Raw genomic sequence first — 13803 nt, 5'->3', positions numbered from 1 at the left:
TTTTTGACCTTGTGATCATATTTTGAAGAACCTTAGGTAGACAAGTTAAAACATAAAACCACCTCTTGTTATGCAGTATATCTAGACTTCTCTGATACAATTCCTCTTAAAAGTAGTTAATTAGGTAAGTTTTTAGGAAACCATTGAAGCACATTTTAGTGTTTGTACCAATGTGTTTCTTTGTTCTTTAATGGATGAACAGTTTTACTAAATCTCTTTTTTAACATAATAAAAAAGATAGAACTGAGCCAAAATATTAATCTCAGTTTTGTATTGGTTTAATCAACAAATAATTATAAAAAAAACAAAGATAGCAGAGGATGGTTTCGATCCATCGACCTCTGGGTTATGGGCCCAGCACGCTTCCGCTGCGCCACTCTGCTAATCATATAAACAGCTTCAGCTCCTGAAAGCTTACCTCTTGACAAGAAAGTACCAATTTGTTTTTTTGTTACTCAATGGAGGAAGAGTTTTACAAAAGATCTCCAGATGTTGGCCTTTTACACATATTTCAATAAATCATTTTTAGATCACTAATTTGATACAAGTTTAGAGGGGTCTCTGTGGCGCAATCGGTTAGCGTGTTCGGCTGTTAACCGAAAGGTTGGTGGTTCAATCCCACCCAGGGACGTAATTGACTTTTTGGTCACATTTTGGAGAACTAGATGTTGACAAGTTAAAACATTAAATCACCTCTTGTGGTATAGTGTTCCTGATCTTAAGTCACAGAAGCTCCTGAAAGCTTCACTCTTCATCAGAAAGTACCAATGTTTCTCCTCTGTTCTTCAGTAGATAAAGAATCTTACAAAAGCTCTTTAAAATAATGACTATTAAATCTATGTCTAGGAATTTTTTTATGGTACTAACTTGAATCTTGTCTTATTTTGTTGACTTGGAACAATCAGTCAGCACATTTGGTTTCTATCTCAAAGGTTTGTGGTTTAATCCCACCCAGGGATATTTAAAGAATAAATCATTTTTAGATCACTAATTTGATACAACTTTAGAGGGGTCTCTGTGGCGCGTTCGGCTGTTAACCGAAAGGTTGGTGGTTCAATCCCACCCAGGGACGTAATCGACTTTTTGGTCACATTTTGGAGAACTAGATGTTGACAAGTTAAAACATTAAATCACCTCTTGTGGTATAGTGTTCCTGATCTTAAGTCACAGAAGCTCCTGAAAGCTTCACTCTTCATCAGAAAGTACCATTGTTTCTCCTCTGTTCTTCAGTAGATAAAGAATCTTACAAAAGCTCTTTAAAATAATGACTATTAAATCTATGTCTAGGAATTTTTTTATGGTACTAACTTGAATCTAGTCTTATTTTGTTGACTTGGAACAATCAGTCAGCACATTTGGTTTCTATCTCAAAGGTTTGTGGTTTAATCCCACCCAGGGATATTTAAAGAATAAATCATTTTTAGATCACTAATTTGATACAACTTTAGAGGGGTCTCTGTGGCGCGTTCGGCTGTTAACCGAAAGGTTGGTGGTTCAATCCCACCCAGGGACGTAATCGACTTTTTGGTCACATTTTGGAGAACTAGATGTTGACAAGTTAAAACATTAAATCACCTCTTGTGGTATAGTGTTCCTGATCTTAAGTCACAGAAGCTCCTGAAAGCTTCACTCTTCATCAGAAAGTACCAATGTTTCTCCTCTGTTCTTCAGTAGATAAAGAATCTTACAAAAGCTCTTTAAAATAATGACTATTAAATCTATGTCTAGGAATTTTTTTATGGTACTAACTTGAATCTAGTCTTGTTTTGTTGACTTGGAACAATCAGTCAGCACATTTGGTTTCTATCTCAAAGGTTTGTGGTTTAATCCCACCCTGGGATATTTTTGACCTTGTGATCATATTTTGAAGAACCTTAGGTAGACAAGTTAAAACATAAAACCACCTCTTGTTATGCAGTATATCTAGACTTCTCTGATACAATTCCTCTTAAAAGTAGTTAATTAGGTAAGTTTTTAGGAAACCATTGAAGCACATTTAAGTGTTTGTACCAATGTGTTTCTTTGTTCTTTAATTGATGAACAGTTTTACTAAATCTCTTTTTTAACATAATAAAAAAGATAGAACTGAGCCAAAATATTAATCTCAGTTTTGTATTGGTTTAATCAACAAATAATTATAAAAAAAACAAAGATAGCAGAGGATGGTTTCGATCCATCGACCTCTGGGTTATGGGCCCAGCACGCTTCCGCTGCGCCACTCTGCTAATCATATAAACAGCTTCAGCTCCTGAAAGCTTACCTCTTGACAAGAAAGTACCAATTTGTTTTTTTGTTCTTCAATGGAGGAAGAGTTTTACAAAAGATCTCCAGATGTTGGCCTTTTACACATATTTCAATAAATCATTTTTAGATCACTAATTTGATACAACTTTAGAGGGGTCTCTGTGGCGCAATCGGTTAGCGCGTTCGGCTGTTAACCGAAAGGTTGGTGGTTCAATCCCACCCAGGGACGTAATCGACTTTTTGGTCACATTTTGGAGAACTAGATGTTGACAAGTTAAAACATTAAATCACCTCTTGTGGTATAGTGTTCCTGATCTTAAGTCACAGAAGCTCCTGAAAGCTTCACTCTTCATCAGAAAGTACCAATGTTTCTCCTCTGTTCTTCAGTAGATAAAGAATCTTACAAAAGCTCTTTAAAATAATGACTATTAAATCTATGTCTAGGAATTTTTTTATGGTACTAACTTGAATCTAGTCTTATTTTGTTGACTTGGAACAATCAGTCAGCACATTTGGTTTCTATCTCAAAGGTTTGTGGTTTAATCCCACCCAGGGATATTTTTGACCTTGTGATCATATTTTGAAGAACCTTAGGTAGACAAGTTAAAACATAAAACCACCTCTTGTTATGCAGTATATCTAGACTTCTCTGATACAATTCCTCTTAAAAGTAGTTAATTAGGTAAGTTTTTAGGAAACCATTGAAGCACATTTAAGTGTTTGTACCAATGTGTTTCTTTGTTCTTTAATGGATGAACAGTTTTACTAAATCTCTTTTTTAACATAATAAAAAAGATAGAACTGAGCCAAAATATTAATCTCAGTTTTGTATTGGTTTAATCAACAAATAATTATAAAAAAAACAAAGATAGCAGAGGATGGTTTCGATCCATCGACCTCTGGGTTATGGGCCCAGCACGCTTCCGCTGCGCCACTCTGCTAATCATATAAACAGCTTCAGCTCCTGAAAGCTTACCTCTTGACAAGAAAGTACCAATTTGTTTTTTTGTTACTCAATGGAGGAAGAGTTTTACAAAAGATCTCCAGATGTTGGCCTTTTACACATATTTCAATAAATCATTTTTAGATCACTAATTTGATACAAGTTTAGAGGGGTCTCTGTGGCGCAATCGGTTAGCGTGTTCGGCTGTTAACCGAAAGGTTGGTGGTTCAATCCCACCCAGGGACGTAATCGACTTTTTGGTCACATTTTGGAGAACTAGATGTTGACAAGTTAAAACATTAAATCACCTCTTGTGGTATAGTGTTCCTGATCTTAAGTCACAGAAGCTCCTGAAAGCTTCACTCTTCATCAGAAAGTACCAATGTTTCTCCTGTGTTCTTCAGTAGATAAAGAATCTTACAAAAGCTCTTTAAAATAATGACTATTAAATCTATGTCTAGGAATTTTTTTATGGTACTAACTTGAATCTAGTCTTATTTTGTTGACTTGGAACAATCAGTCAGCACATTTGGTTTCTATCTCAAAGGTTTGTGGTTTAATCCCACCCAGGGATATTTAAAGAATAAATCATTTTTAGATCACTAATTTGATACAACTTTAGAGGGGTCTCTGTGGCGCGTTCGGCTGTTAACCGAAAGGTTGGTGGTTCAATCCCAACCAGGGACGTAATCGACTTTTTGGTCACATTTTGGAGAACTAGATGTTGACAAGTTAAAACATTAAATCACCTCTTGTGGTATAGTGTTCCTGATCTTAAGTCACAGAAGCTCCTGAAAGCTTCACTCTTCATCAGAAAGTACCAATGTTTCTCCTCTGTTCTTCAGTAGATAAAGAATCTTACAAAAGCTCTTTAAAATAATGACTATTAAATCTATGTCTAGGAATTTTTTTATGGTACTAATTCGAATCTAGTCTTATTTTGTTGACTTGGAACAAACAGTCAGCACATTTGGTTTCTATCTCAAAGGTTTGTGGTTTAATCCCACCCAGGGATATTTTTGACCTTGTGATCATATTTTGAAGAACCTTAGGTAGACAAGTTAAAACGTAAAACCACCTCTTGTTATGCAGTATATCTAGACTTCTCTGATACAATTCCTCTTAAAAGTAGTTAATTAGGTAAGTTTTTAGGAAACCATTGAAGCACATTTTTAGTGTTTGTACCAATGTGTTTCTTTGTTCTTTAATGGATGAACAGTTTTACTAAATCTCTTTTTTAACATAATAAAAAAGATAGAACTGAGCCAAAATATTAATCTCAGTTTTGTATTGGTTTAATCAACAAATAATTATAAAAAAACAAAGATGGCAGAGGATGGTTTCGATCCATCGACCTTTTGGGCCCAGCACGCCTTCGCTGCGCCACTTTGCTAATCATATAAACAGCTTCAGCTCCTGAAAGCTTACCCCTTGACAAGAAAGTACCAATTTGTTTTTTTGTTCTTCAATGGAGGAAGAGTTTTACAAAAGATCTCCAGATGTTGGCCTTTTACACATATTTCAATAAATCATTTTTAGATCACTAATTTGATACAACTTTAGAGGGGTCTCTGTGGCGCAATCGGTTAGCGCGTTCGGCTGTTAACCGAAAGGTTGGTGGTTCAATCCCACCCAGGGACGTAATCGACTTTTTGGTCACATTTTGGAGAACTAGATGTTGACAAGTTAAAACATTAAATCACCTCTTGTGGTATAGTGTTCCTGATCTTAAGTCACAGAAGCTCCTGAAAGCTTCACTCTTCATCAGAAAGTACCAATGTTTCTCCTCTGTTCTTCAGTAGATAAAGAATCTTACAAAAGCTCTTTAAAATAATGACTATTAAATCTATGTCTAGGAATTTTTTTATGGTACTAACTTGAATCTAGTCTTATTTTGTTGACTTGGAACAATCAGTCAGCACATTTGGTTTCTATCTCAAAGGTTTGTGGTTTAATCCCACCCTGGGATATTTTTGACCTTGTGATCATATTTTGAAGAACCTTAGGTAGACAAGTTAAAACATAAAACCACCTCTTGTTATGCAGTATATCTAGACTTCTCTGATACAATTCCTCTTAAAAGTAGTTAATTAGGTAAGTTTTTAGGAAACCATTGAAGCACATTTTAGTGTTTGTACCAATGTGTTTCTTTGTTCTTTAATGGATGAACAGTTTTACTAAATCTCTTTTTTAACATAATAAAAAAGATAGAACTGAGCCAAAATATTAATCTCAGTTTTGTATTGGTTTAATCAACAAATAATTATAAAAAAAACAAAGATAGCAGAGGATGGTTTCGATCCATCGACCTCTGGGTTATGGGCCCAGCACGCTTCCGCTGCGCCACTCTGCTAATCATATAAACAGCTTCAGCTCCTGAAAGCTTACCTCTTGACAAGAAAGTACCAATTTGTTTTTTTGTTACTCAATGGAGGAAGAGTTTTACAAAAGATCTCCAGATGTTGGCCTTTTACACATATTTCAATAAATCATTTTTAGATCACTAATTTGATACAAGTTTAGAGGGGTCTCTGTGGCGCAATCGGTTAGCGTGTTCGGCTGTTAACCGAAAGGTTGGTGGTTCAATCCCACCCAGGGACGTAATTGACTTTTTGGTCACATTTTGGAGAACTAGATGTTGACAAGTTAAAACATTAAATCACCTCTTGTGGTATAGTGTTCCTGATCTTAAGTCACAGAAGCTCCTGAAAGCTTCACTCTTCATCAGAAAGTACCAATGTTTCTCCTCTGTTCTTCAGTAGATAAAGAATCTTACAAAAGCTCTTTAAAATAATGACTATTAAATCTATGTCTAGGAATTTTTTTATGGTACTAACTTGAATCTTGTCTTATTTTGTTGACTTGGAACAATCAGTCAGCACATTTGGTTTCTATCTCAAAGGTTTGTGGTTTAATCCCACCCAGGGATATTTAAAGAATAAATCATTTTTAGATCACTAATTTGATACAACTTTAGAGGGGTCTCTGTGGCGCGTTCGGCTGTTAACCGAAAGGTTGGTGGTTCAATCCCACCCAGGGACGTAATCGACTTTTTGGTCACATTTTGGAGAACTAGATGTTGACAAGTTAAAACATTAAATCACCTCTTGTGGTATAGTGTTCCTGATCTTAAGTCACAGAAGCTCCTGAAAGCTTCACTCTTCATCAGAAAGTACCATTGTTTCTCCTCTGTTCTTCAGTAGATAAAGAATCTTACAAAAGCTCTTTAAAATAATGACTATTAAATCTAAGTCTAGGAATTTTTTTATGGTACTAACTTGAATCTAGTCTTATTTTGTTGACTTGGAACAATCAGTCAGCACATTTGGTTTCTATCTCAAAGGTTTGTGGTTTAATCCCACCCAGGGATATTTAAAGAATAAATCATTTTTAGATCACTAATTTGATACAACTTTAGAGGGGTCTCTGTGGCGCGTTCGGCTGTTAACCGAAAGGTTGGTGGTTCAATCCCACCCAGGGACGTAATCGACTTTTTGGTCACATTTTGGAGAACTAGATGTTGACAAGTTAAAACATTAAATCACCTCTTGTGGTATAGTGTTCCTGATCTTAAGTCACAGAAGCTCCTGAAAGCTTCACTCTTCATCAGAAAGTACCAATGTTTCTCCTCTGTTCTTCAGTAGATAAAGAATCTTACAAAAGCTCTTTAAAATAATGACTATTAAATCTATGTCTAGGAATTTTTTTATGGTACTAACTTGAATCTAGTCTTATTTTGTTGACTTGGAACAATCAGTCAGCACATTTGGTTTCTATCTCAAAGGTTTGTGGTTTAATCCCACCCTGGGATATTTTTGACCTTGTGATCATATTTTGAAGAACCTTAGGTAGACAAGTTAAAACATAAAACCACCTCTTGTTATGCAGTATATCTAGACTTCTCTGATACAATTCCTCTTAAAAGTAGTTAATTAGGTAAGTTTTTAGGAAACCATTGAAGCACATTTTAGTGTTTGTACCAATGTGTTTCTTTGTTCTTTAATGGATGAACAGTTTTACTAAATCTCTTTTTTAACATAATAAAAAAGATAGAACTGAGCCAAAATATTAATCTCAGTTTTGTATTGGTTTAATCAACAAATAATTATAAAAAAAACAAAGATAGCAGAGGATGGTTTCAATCCATCGACTTCTGGGTTATGGGCCCAGCACGCTTCCGCTGCGCCACTCTGCTAATCATATAAACAGCTTCAGCTCCTGAAAGCTTACCTCTTGACAAGAAAGTACCAATTTGTTTTTTTGTTCTTCAACGGAGGAAGAGTTTTACAAAAGATCTCCAGATGTTGGCCTTTTACACATATTTCAATAAATCATTTTTAGATCACTAATTTGATACAACTTTAGAGGGGTCTCTGTGGCGCAATCGGTTAGCGCGTTCGCCTGTTAACCGAAAGGTTGGTGGTTCAATCCCACCCAGGGACGTAATCGACTTTTTGGTCACATTTTGGAGAACTAGATGTTGACAAGTTAAAACATTAAATCACCTCTTGTGGTATAGTGTTCCTGATCTTAAGTCACAGAAGCTCCTGAAAGCTTCACTCTTCATCAGAAAGTACCAATGTTTCTCCTCTGTTCTTCAGTAGATAAAGAATCTTACAAAAGCTCTTTAAAATAATGACTATTAAATCTATGTCTAGGAATTTTTTTATGGTACTAACTTGAATCTAGTCTTATTTTGTTGACTTGGAACAATCAGTCAGCACATTTGGTTTCTATCTCAAAGGTTTGTGGTTTAATCCCACCCTGGGATATTTTTGACCTTGTGATCATATTTTGAAGAACCTTAGGTAGACAAGTTAAAACATAAAACCACCTCTTGTTATGCAGTATATCTAGACTTCTCTGATACAATTCCTCTTAAAAGTAGTTAATTAGGTAAGTTTTTAGGAAACCATTGAAGCACATTTAAGTGTTTGTACCAATGTGTTTCTTTGTTCTTTAATGGATGAACAGTTTTACTAAATCTCTTTTTTAACATAATAAAAAAGATAGAACTGAGCCAAAATATTAATCTCAGTTTTGTATTGGTTTAATCAACAAATAATTATAAAAAAAACAAAGATAGCAGAGGATGGTTTCGATCCATCGACCTCTGGGTTATGGGCCCAGCACGCTTCCGCTGCGCCACTCTGCTAATCATATAAACAGCTTCAGCTCCTGAAAGCTTACCTCTTGACAAGAAAGTACCAATTTGTTTTTTTGTTACTCAATGGAGGAAGAGTTTTACAAAAGATCTCCAGATGTTGGCCTTTTACACATATTTCAATAAATCATTTTTAGATCACTAATTTGATACAAGTTTAGAGGGGTCTCTGTGGCGCAATCGGTTAGCGTGTTCGGCTGTTAACCGAAAGGTTGGTGGTTCAATCCCACCCAGGGACGTAATCGACTTTTTGGTCACATTTTGGAGAACTAGATGTTGACAAGTTAAAACATTAAATCACCTCTTGTGGTATAGTGTTCCTGATCTTAAGTCACAGAAGCTCCTGAAAGCTCCACTCTTCATCAGAAAGTACCAATGTTTCTCCTCTGTTCTTCAGTAGATAAAGAATCTTACAAAAGTTCTTTAAAATAATGACTATTAAATCTATGTCTAGGAATTTTTTTATGGTACTAACTTGAATCTAGTCTTATTTTGTTGACTTGGAACAAACAGTCAGCACATTTGGTTTCTATCTCAAAGGTTTGTGGTTTAATCCCACCCTGGGATATTTTTGACCTTGTGATCATATTTTGAAGAACCTTAGGTAGACAAGTTAAAACATAAAACCACCTCTTGTTATGCAGTATATCTAGACTTCTCTGATACAATTCCTCTTAAAAGTAGTTAATTAGGTAAGTTTTTAGGAAACCATTGAAGCACATTTAAGTGTTTGTACCAATGTGTTTCTTTGTTCTTTAATGGATGAACAGTTTTACTAAATCTCTTTTTTAACATAATAAAAAAGATAGAACTGAGCCAAAATATTAATCTCAGTTTTGTATTGGTTTAATCAACAAATAATTATAAAAAAAACAAAGATAGCAGAGGATGGTTTCGATCCATCGACCTCTGGGTTATGGGCCCAGCACGCTTCCGCTGCGCCACTCTGCTAATCATATAAACAGCTTCAGCTCCTGAAAGCTTACCTCTTGACAAGAAAGTACCAATTTGTTTTTTTGTTCTTCAATGGAGGAAGAGTTTTACAAAAGATCTCCAGATGTTGGCCTTTTACACATATTTCAATAAATCATTTTTAGATCACTAATTTGATACAACTTTAGAGGGGTCTCTGTGGCGCAATCGGTTAGCGCGTTCGGCTGTTACAACTTTAGAGGGGTCTCTGTGGCGCAATCGGTTAGCGCGTTCGGCTGTTAACCGAAAGGTTGGTGGTTCAATCCCACCCAGGGACGTAATCGACTTTATGGTCACATTTTGGAGAACTAGATGTTGACAAGTTAAAACATTAAATCACCTCTTGTGGTATAGTGTTCCTGATCTTAAGTCACAGAAGCTCCTGAAAGCTTCACTCTTCATCAGAAAGTACCAATGTTTCTCCTCTGTTCTTCAGTAGATAAAGAATCTTACAAAAGCTCTTTAAAATAATGACTATTAAATCTATGTCTAGGAATTTTTTTATGGTACTAACTTGAATCTAGTCTTATTTTGTTGACTTGGAACAATCAGTCAGCACATTTGGTTTCTATCTCAAAGGTTTGTGGTTTAATCCCACCCTGGGATATTTTTGACCTTGTGATCATATTTTGAAGAACCTTAGGTAGACAAGTTAAAACATAAAACCACCTCTTGTTATGCAGTATATCTAGACTTCTCTGATACAATTCCTCTTAAAAGTAGTTAATTAGGTAAGTTTTTTAGGAAACCATTGAAGCACATTTTAGTGTTTGTACCAATGTGTTTCTTTGTTCTTTAATGGATGAACAGTTTTACTAAATCTCTTTTTTAACATAATAAAAAAGATAGAACTGAGCCAAAATATTAATCTCAGTTTTGTATTGGTTTAATCAACAAATAATTATAAAAAAAAACAAAGATAGCAGAGGATGGTTTCGATCCATCGACCTCTGGGTTATGGGCCCAGCACGCTTCCGCTGCGCCACTCTGCTAATCATATAAACAGCTTCAGCTCCTGAAAGCTTACCTCTTGACAAGAAAGTACCAATTTGTTTTTTTGTTCTTCAATGGAGGAAGAGTTTTACAAAAGATCTCCAGATGTTGGCCTTTTACACATATTTCAATAAATCATTTTTAGATCACTAATTTGATACAACTTTAGAGGGGTCTCTGTGGCACAATCGGTTAGCGCGTTCGGCTGTTAACCGAAAGGTTGGTGGTTCAATCCCACCCAGGGACGTAATCGACTTTTTGGTCACATTTTGGAGAACTAGATGTTGACAAGTTAAAACATTAAATCACCTCTTGTGGTATAGTGTTCCTGATCTTAAGTCACAGAAGCTCCAGAAAGCTTCACTCTTCATCAGAAAGTACCAATGTTTCTCCTCTGTTCTTCAGTAGATAAAGAATCTTACAAAAGCTCTTTAAAATAATGACTATTAAATCTATGTCTAGGAATTTTTTTATGGTACTAACTTGAATCTAGTCTTATTTTGTTGACTTGGAACAATCAGTCAGCACATTTGGTTTCTATCTCAAAGGTTTGTGGTTTAATCCCACCCAGGGATATTTTTGACCGTGTGATCATATTTTGAAGAACCTTAGGTAGACAAGTTAAAACATAAAACCACCCTTTGTTATGCAGTATATCTAGACTTCACTGATACAATTCCTCTTAAAAGTAGTTAATTACGTAAGTTTTTAGGAAACCATTGAAGCACATTTTAGTGTTTGTACCAATGTGTTTCTTTGTTCTTTAATGGATGAACAGTTTTACTAAATCTCTTTTTTAACATAATAAAAAAGATAGAACTGAGCCAAAATATTAATCTCAGTTTTGTATTGGTTTAATCAACAAATAATTATAAAAAAACAAAGATAGCAGAGGATGGTTTCGATCCATCGACCTCTGGGTTATGGGCCCAGCACGCTTCCGCTGCGTCACTCTGCTAATCATATAAACAGCTTCAGCTCCTGAAAGCTTACCTCTTGACAAGAAAGTACCAATTTGTTTTTTTGTTCTTCAATGGAGGAAGAGTTTTACAAAAGATCTCCAGATGTTGGCCTTTTACACATATTTCAATAAATCATTTTTAGATCACTAATTTGATACAACTTTAGAGGGGTCTCTGTGGCGCAATCGGTTAGCGCGTTCGGCTGTTAACCGAAGGGTTGGTGGTTCAATCCCACCCAGGGACGTAATCGACTTTTTGGTCACATTATGGAGAACTAGATGTTGACAAGTTAAAACATTAAATCACCTCTTGTGGTATAGTGTTCCTGATCTTAAGTCACAGAAGCTCCTGAAAGCTTCACTCTTCATCAGAAAGTACCAATGTTTCTCCTCTGTTCTTCAGTAGATAAAGAATCTTACAAAAGCTCTTTAAAATAATGACTATTAAATCTATGTCTAGGAATTTTTTTATGGTACTAACTTGAATCTAGTCTTATTTTGTTGACTTGGAACAATCAGTCAGCACATTTGGTTTCTATCTCAAAGGTTTGTGGTTTAATCCCACCCAGGGATATTTTTGACCGTGTGATCATATTTTGAAGAACCTTAGGTAGACAAGTTAAAACATAAAACCACCTCTTGTTATGCAGTATATCTAGACTTCTCTGATACAATTTCTCTTAAAAGTAGTTAATTAGGTAATTTTTTCAGGAAACCATTGAAGCACATTTTAGTGTTTGTACCAATGTGTTTCTTTGTTCTTTAATGGATGAACAGTTTTACTAAATCTCTTTTTTAACATAATAAAAAAGATAGAACTGAGCCAAAATATTAATCTCAGTTTTGTATTGGTTTAATCAACAAATAATTATAAAAAAACAAAGATAGCAGAGGATGGTTTCGATCCATCGACCTCTGGGTTATGGGCCCAGCACGCTTCCGCTGCGCCACTCTGCTAATCATATAAACAGCTTCAGCTCCTGAAAGCTTACCTCTTGACAAGAAAGTACCAATTTGTTTTTTTGTTCTTCAATGGAGGAAGAGTTTTACAAAAGATCTCCAGATGTTGGCCTTTTACACATATTTCAATAAATCATTTTTAGATCACTAATTTGATACAACTTTAGAGGGGTCTCTGTGGCGCAATCGGTTAGCGCGTTCGGCTGTTAACCGAAAGGTTGGTGGTTCAATCCCACCCAGGGACGTAATCGACTTTTTGGTCACATTTTGGAGAACTAGATGTTGACAAGTTAAAACATTAAATCACCTCTTGTGGTATAGTGTTCCTGATCTTAAGTCACAGAAGCTCCTGAAAGCTTCACTCTTCATCAGAAAGTACCAATGTTTCTCCTCTGTTCTTCAGTAGATAAAGAATCTTACAAAAGCTCTTTAAAATAATGACTATTAAATCTATGTCTAGGAATTTTTTTATGGTACTAACTTGAATCTAGTCTTATTTTGTTGACTTGGAACAATCAGTCAGCACATTTGGTTTCTATCTCAAAGGTTTGTGGTTTAATCCCACCCAGGGATATTTTTGACCGTGTGATCATATTTTGAAGAACCTTAGGTAGACAAGTTAAAACATAAAACCACCTCTTGTTATGCAGTATATCTAGACTTCACTGATACAATTCCTCTTAAAAGTAGTTAATTACGTAAGTTTTTAGGAAACCATTGAAGCACATTTTAGTGTTTGTACCAATGTGTTTCTTTGTTCTTTAATGGATGAACAGTTTTACTAAATCTCTTTTTTAACATAATAAAAAAGATAGAACTGAGCCAAAATATTAATCTCAGTTTTGTATTGGTTTAATCAACAAATAATTATAAAAAAACAAAGATAGCAGAGGATGGTTTCGATCCATCGACCTCTGGGTTATGGGCCCAGCATGCTTCCGCTGCGCCACTCTGCTAATCATATAAACAGCTTCAGCTCCTGAAAGCTTACCTCTTGACAAGAAAGTACCAATTTGTTTTTTTGTTCTTCAATGGAGGAAGAGTTTTACAAAAGATCTCCAGATGTTGGCCTTTGACACATATTTCAATAAATCATTTTTAGATCACTAATTTGATACAACTTTAGAGGGGTCTCTGTGGCGCAATCGGTTAGCGCGTTCGGCTGTTAACCGAAAGGTTGGTGGTTCAATCCCACCCAGGGACGTAATCAACTTTTTGGTCACATTTTGGAGAACTAGATGTTGACAAGTTAAAACATTAAATCACCTCTTGTGGTATAGTGTTCCTGATCTTAAGTCACAGAAGCTCCTGAAAGCTTCACTCTTCATCAGAAAGTACCAATGTTTCTCCTCTGTTCTTCAGTAGATAAAGAATCTTACAAAAGCTCTTTAAAATAATGACTATTAAATCTATGTCTAGGAATTTTTTTATGGTACTAACTTGAATCTAGTCTTATTTTGTTGACTTGGAACAATCAGTCAGCACATTTGGTTTCTATCTCAAAGGTTTGTGGTTTAATCCCACCCAGGGATATTTTTGACCGTGTGATCATATTTTGAAGAAAAT

The 13803-nt window shown here is 35.4% G+C and overlaps 11 non-coding genes across 11 annotated transcripts; all 11 read left to right on the top strand.

The window, feature by feature from the left end:
- The first annotated feature begins 557 nt into the window (after positions 1–557).
- Positions 558–631, top strand: TRNAN-GUU (transfer RNA asparagine (anticodon GUU)). The gene has a single exon. It is a non-coding gene; the product is annotated as a tRNA-Asn (tRNA).
- Positions 632–2399: 1768 nt separating this feature from the next.
- TRNAN-GUU (transfer RNA asparagine (anticodon GUU)) lies at positions 2400–2473 on the top strand. The gene has a single exon. It is a non-coding gene; the product is annotated as a tRNA-Asn (tRNA).
- An 886-nt stretch (positions 2474–3359) lies between these two features.
- TRNAN-GUU (transfer RNA asparagine (anticodon GUU)) lies at positions 3360–3433 on the top strand. The gene has a single exon. It is a non-coding gene; the product is annotated as a tRNA-Asn (tRNA).
- A 1321-nt stretch (positions 3434–4754) lies between these two features.
- Positions 4755–4828, top strand: TRNAN-GUU (transfer RNA asparagine (anticodon GUU)). The gene has a single exon. It is a non-coding gene; the product is annotated as a tRNA-Asn (tRNA).
- An 886-nt stretch (positions 4829–5714) lies between these two features.
- TRNAN-GUU (transfer RNA asparagine (anticodon GUU)) lies at positions 5715–5788 on the top strand. The gene has a single exon. It is a non-coding gene; the product is annotated as a tRNA-Asn (tRNA).
- Positions 5789–8516: 2728 nt separating this feature from the next.
- On the top strand, positions 8517–8590 carry TRNAN-GUU (transfer RNA asparagine (anticodon GUU)). Its single transcript has one exon. It is a non-coding gene; the product is annotated as a tRNA-Asn (tRNA).
- Positions 8591–9527: 937 nt separating this feature from the next.
- On the top strand, positions 9528–9601 carry TRNAN-GUU (transfer RNA asparagine (anticodon GUU)). Its single transcript has one exon. It is a non-coding gene; the product is annotated as a tRNA-Asn (tRNA).
- An 888-nt stretch (positions 9602–10489) lies between these two features.
- Positions 10490–10563, top strand: TRNAN-GUU (transfer RNA asparagine (anticodon GUU)). Its single transcript has one exon. It is a non-coding gene; the product is annotated as a tRNA-Asn (tRNA).
- Positions 10564–11448: 885 nt separating this feature from the next.
- TRNAN-GUU (transfer RNA asparagine (anticodon GUU)) lies at positions 11449–11522 on the top strand. The gene has a single exon. It is a non-coding gene; the product is annotated as a tRNA-Asn (tRNA).
- An 886-nt stretch (positions 11523–12408) lies between these two features.
- TRNAN-GUU (transfer RNA asparagine (anticodon GUU)) lies at positions 12409–12482 on the top strand. The gene has a single exon. It is a non-coding gene; the product is annotated as a tRNA-Asn (tRNA).
- Positions 12483–13367: 885 nt separating this feature from the next.
- TRNAN-GUU (transfer RNA asparagine (anticodon GUU)) lies at positions 13368–13441 on the top strand. Its single transcript has one exon. It is a non-coding gene; the product is annotated as a tRNA-Asn (tRNA).
- The last annotated feature ends 362 nt before the right edge of the window (positions 13442–13803 follow it).

This window comes from Crinia signifera, chromosome 3 (genome assembly GCF_055691185.1).
Source record: "Crinia signifera chromosome 3, ASM5569118v1, whole genome shotgun sequence".
Lineage (NCBI taxonomy): Eukaryota > Metazoa > Chordata > Amphibia > Anura > Myobatrachidae > Crinia > Crinia signifera.
This window is presented reverse-complemented; position numbering and strand designations above follow the sequence as displayed.